We start from the raw sequence: 6,000 nt of genomic DNA, 5'->3' as shown, positions 1-6,000 counted from the left end.
AATCATGAAAGAAATCTAGGACATGAGAGTCAATCTGTATATCTGAATGTGTCTGTATAACTCTGTACATCTAAAAGTGCCTCTGAGGGCGTCTGATATGCATGCTTTCTTTCAAAAATAATATACATATATCGTAATACCGTACCCGGCCATATAATATAGGCTCGGTGTTATCCATACCCAGCCATAACAGGCTCGGTGTTATCCGTACCAAACTGTAGTGGTGTGCACAGTAGGTGTGGTACTCGGCCGACTATAGTGCAGCTCGGTGTGATAAAATAAGTGTATACATATATATATAATGCACAAATGACTCATAGGAGTAACTTCTGTGCCATTCGGAGTGACGTAGGGTTGGTAACCTCCGATTATCATTATGGAAGTAACATCATCATGTCTTACTTGTACTGAATCAATGATCACATTTTCAAATCAATAATCATCAAAGGTAAGTAGTAACATTATTGATAATCCTAAGAACATAAGCTTTCTAGCATTCTAAGAGTGCAATCATTATGGATAACGTTCGTTCGCTCGTTTCGTTCTTTTCATAAGATTCATGCCAAAGAGAAAGAAGGGATAGCCTTAATATACCTTTGTTGTCAATGACTCAATATATACTGCCCATAGTGCTTCAACCAACATCAATGTATTAGAACTACGGTTAATACCACAGATGAACTTGAAACGCATTTCTAAGCTAGTAGCGCTCTTACGAAAAATTGGGCAACACTTCCCCTACATTTCCTCACTTCCCCGAATTCAAAACATCACCAAACAACAACATCAACAATATCAACAACCAATCCTATCTATTCAGCCCTTCAACAATGTAAGAACATATTCAGCAAGTCAAACAATAGTACAACGAGAGGCAAGCTCGGTTTACGATTAAACAAGCATAGTTTTAAACCCCTTCTTCCTTCCAGAATTTAGCAACAACATTAACCACAACATATTCAATTATCTATACTGATTTTCATCCATAATACAACTTTAAAATGACCCCGTAATAGTCCCACAAGTTCAGCAACTCAAACTGATTTTTCAGGTCACTAAAACAAGTTTACGACTTATACTTTCTTTCAAATCAAGCAACACAACCAGAAGTACATAAATAAGACTCTTCTTATATAAACCAGCCATGAATTCAACTTAAAAACAAGTTCACAACCATCCAGCAATGGCACAACAACAACCATCATGCTACTCTTTCGAAACCCGCAAGTTCTAGTCTCTACGATCGAGCTACAACTCGTACAAGCTTAGATGAGGGAAGGAAAAGCATAAAATTACCTTGTACTGAGTATAAGCCACGAAACCTAGCCCTTATTAATCTCAAATCAGTCCCCCAACGCAGCTACAAGAAGGAGAAAGAGAAACTAGCAAGCAGTCTGGGTTTTTCGGCACTAGAATCACTTCGTTTCACTCGAATTCACCTAAGGTTTGTGGAGCTTTTGGGGAGAGGAGTTGCAGGGCATTTTCTCCTGTGTTTTTATCTAGAAAATATGGTGAAAATGTGAGGGGATCATCCCATATAAAGGGCTCCTTGGCCGTCCTAAATCTGCCCCTTTTTGCGTATGTAAATCTTGGCCTTTCCATTTTATGCAAGTAGGTGATGCACCTACTTGTCACCTACTTGCGTACTTAAATAGGTGTCACTTTACTGGTCTGTTGAATTTAACATATGTCTCATTCTTACTTCGTAGTTAAGATACGTATGAAGTAGCTCAAGCAAGTAGTACGGGAAGTTAGTTGGTGAAGCAGGCACGTCGGGTAAGCGAGCAACTCATTTTTATTTGTCCAAAATCTCATTTCTCACGCTTAAATGCACTCGTCAACCTCAACCTAGTTGTGTATCTTCCAACTCTTATATCCTTTCAATATGTCACAACCCAAACTAGAGGGCCATGACGGCCACCTGACCGTACTAGCCAAGTACCGCCTAACATGCATCTGTAACATCAACATAATCATAGGTGGACCGATAGGGCCATCATATGACTCTCGATGAACTCATAAGGAACATGCGTGTATTAACTAATCTGAAGGACTCATCTGTATGAATATGCTGAACATACTGCATAAGCCGATAAGGCTATCATAACCATCTGTGACAACATGTGAAACCACAAATTTGGACATTATCTCACAATACATAACTGTCTATAAGTCTCAATTAGAAAACATAACATAACATGGTCAGGACAGGGCCCCACCATACCCATACATATGTGCATACATAAATATACAGAAGACCATGCTGACTTTTGGCATCTCCAAAACAAATTGCATCAATCTCATCTGCTAAGCTGACACCCCAATAGATGGATCACCAACCTGTATCTCAGGACCTGCGGGCATGAAACGCAGGCCCCCCAAGCGATAGGAGAGTCAGTACGAATAATGTACCGAGTATGTAAGGCATGAAAACAGTATATACATAAGAATCATGAAAGGAATCTGAGATATGAGAGTCAATCTGTATGTTTGAATGTATTTGTGTGACTGTACATCTGAAAGTGTCTGTATAACTCTGTATAACTAAAAGTGTCTCTGAGGACGCATGATATGCATGCTTTCTTTCAAAAATCATATACATATATCATAGTATAGCTGTTAGTGTTGTGGAACGTACAACTTGATCCATAAATGTTAGTGCTACGGAACGTGCAGTCCGATCCATATATCATATTATCCCGCATCCGGGGTAACATCATAACGTACACACTGCAGTGGTGTGCACATCTATGTGTCGTCCCAGCTGACTATAGTGCGGCTCAGTGTGAGAACATAGTTGTACATATATATGTGCATGCTAGAATCATGAAATATCACTCTGAACTCTGGAAATACATACATAAACTATGTTCAAATATACATACGAAGCTAAAAATATGAGTATCTCTAAAGGATCTAGGAGTAGAATTCTTTGGAACTTGATCGTTTACTTCTTTCATTCGTATCGTAATGCCAAAATAAAAGAAAAGGATAGCCTTAACATACCTTAAGTCACCAATATGAACCAACAACGAACTCTATGTAACGCTTACGCCAATCCTATAACAAGGGAATGCGTATATGAACTTAGATTATGCTAGCATATCATATATCTCAAATGATAATTCGATTCTAAAATGAAACAGGCAGCACCTCCTTTACTTTATCTTAACTACCACACAATCAGCAGCCAACAACAACAACAAGGACTTCAATTAACTCCTTTCTAAACTCAATCCATCAAGACACATGAGTATACACCAAAACAGTTCGATATACCCTTCGTATACGATACTTATACCCTTTCTTTCTTCGCAAACAGGTAGCATACATTAACAACATAGCAACAACATCAACTACTATCCATTTGCAAGATAATTTCATCGATAACTATATAATAACATGGTCCAAGACAGTCCACACGATAACAACAATAAATTATACGATTCCCCGCTATTAATTTCATATTTCTCACCTCACACTTTAGTTATGACTTCGATGAATTTAAATATATCCATGAGTGGATAATTATTACCTTATATGCCAAGAACTTATTTTCTTCCACCTTACTTCACTACGACAAAATCTCTAATTTGCTATAATTTAGCTTCTGTTGGTGCCATTTTTGAACAAACCAAAAATGAAGGATATGGTGTATTGTAATGACCCATTTGCTCGTTATAGTCTTTTCGGCATTTTCGCCCATTCCTGAGAATTGATTAGCTCATTTTTTACCTGAGGGAATTGTTGGCACCCTTCCCGAGGTGTCTAAGCTGGATTTGGGCAATCTTTGTGAATTATGGCCTTAAAGTGAAAATGGTTGACCCAAAGTTGACTTTTAGGTAAACAGACCTTTTTCAGAATTTCGTCGCTTCCGAGAGGTCCGGATGGTTATTTAGAAATTTTGAGTGTAATTGCATCAATTCCAATGCACTCGGATTCATTTTGGGACTTAGGTTAAAAAATTGGAATTAAGTCATCAGGGGTTGACTCGGTCAACGAGACCTCCAATGAAAACTTTGAGGCTACGAGCTCGTTTGTAGCGCATTTTTATGTGTGACCAGATGGCCTCGGGAATTAGTCAAAAAATTGGATCAAATTGTGATACATGGGAGATTTCCTAGTGTCTGGTGCCCACTTTGGCATCACCAACACCGCGGCAGCGGCATTGCTGGAGCAGTAGCCCTGCCGCTGGAGCGGTCCAAGGCCTGTTGCCTTGACCACTAAAGTGGTCATGTGACTGCTGAAGCGGCGCCGCTGGGGCAGTCCCAGTGTCGCTAAAGCAAGTGACGGGCAGTTTGTAAAATTAATGAAGTGTTAAAATCCTTTAGACCCTCATTATTTCCCATTTCGAAATTTGAGCTTTGGGGAACAGTTCTTGGAGATATTCTTGGAGGTAAATCTTGCTTGTTCCTTTACTTTTCCTTGAATCATAATCATCTTGGATTCCCCATTCCCTCTAATAACCCCTTAGTGATGGAAGTTGGAAGAGGGGTTTGATGAACTTTTTCTTAGCCTCATTAATGAGGAAATTAATGATGTTTATGTTAGATTTTGATGAATCTAAGCTTGTTAATCATATATCTTCCATTTCTAGTGTTGAATTTCGGAATCAAAGAATAGGGTTTATACTCAATTTGCGGGTTTTGCTTGAAATTAGAAATTAGGCCAATCCTTGAGTTAAATAAGCAATTAGTGGTTGGGTTTTATGATCACCTACTACTTAATTTGATATTTTGCTTCCGAATTTCCCGTTTGCCCTTGTGGTCTCATTTTTCCAAATTCTAGGGCTAGAATTGACCTAATTTGAATAGTAGCAATATTAATATCATTCTTCATGATTTCTAATCTAGAATTCGATTATGCTTAGACTACTTTGGTTATGAGGTTCAGCAGAAAGGCAAGGCAAATGAGTGAGTTGTTGGTGTTGCGGTTCGGCCATCCAGGTAGGTTATGTCTTCCCTTTGGTGAGACTTCGCATAGCGTAGCACATATTTAGATTATAATGTCGGAGACAGCATGTGAACCTTCGGGTATGCAGTTGGGATGGATATTGCCTTAGGTTGGGCCCTGTTGTGTGTTGGGGCTAGCCACCCCGTTGTGTTGTGATTTGATTGTTCTATTGTGCAAGCTTAATGCCATGCAAGCTTAATGTCATGAGTTGTTGATAGATATTGGATTCTGTTTTGTCTTCTTGATTATGATATAGTTGGCATACCCATTGTTGGTATTTGTGATTCGGTTATATTATTGGCGTACCCATGTTGGTACTTGTGACTTTGATATGTTATTGGCGTACCCATGTTGGTACTTGTAACTATGATATGTTATTGGCGTACCCATACTGGTACATGTAACATTGATTATATTGTTGGCGTACATGTGTTGGTACTTGTGATACTGATCAAATTATTGATGTTGACATATGCATTGCATGCATTCTCATCCATTCATGATACATTGTTGATACCTTGATGATACTGATGAAACACTATGATGAACTGAGCTCGATTTTTACTTGAGTGACGTGAGAGTTCGATATCCGATGTTTGTCCCAGAATCGTGGATTGAGTGAACTAATACTTGATGATAACTCAGTTTTACTTGAGTGGCGTGAGAGTCCGATATCCGATGTTAGTTCCAGAATCATTAATTGCATGGCTGATATCCGATGTTAGTTCCGAAATCGTTGATAGTGCATGGGCTCCGCGGATCCCCCAGGGTGGTGCCCGTGAGCACCCCCTGTAGGCAAAGATTCAGGGTCCCGTCTGTCTGTTGGGCAAATATCCGAGACGGGTGGCACATAGACTTCGCGAGGCACACTGGGTTGTGCTACTGAGACGTCGATATTTTTGTCCGGAGTACATGTGTACACCGCATTTGCATGGCATTGCATTGCATTCATACACTACTGCATTGCATTATGACTTGAATTGAGATGTTTGGTGTTGTATTGTGATGTTGGCTTAGATTGGATATATCCAGACCTTGTACATTTGG

The sequence above is a fragment of the Lycium barbarum genome, chromosome 4, assembly GCF_019175385.1.
Source record: "Lycium barbarum isolate Lr01 chromosome 4, ASM1917538v2, whole genome shotgun sequence".
Taxonomy (NCBI): domain Eukaryota; kingdom Viridiplantae; phylum Streptophyta; class Magnoliopsida; order Solanales; family Solanaceae; genus Lycium; species Lycium barbarum.
This window is presented reverse-complemented; position numbering follows the sequence as displayed.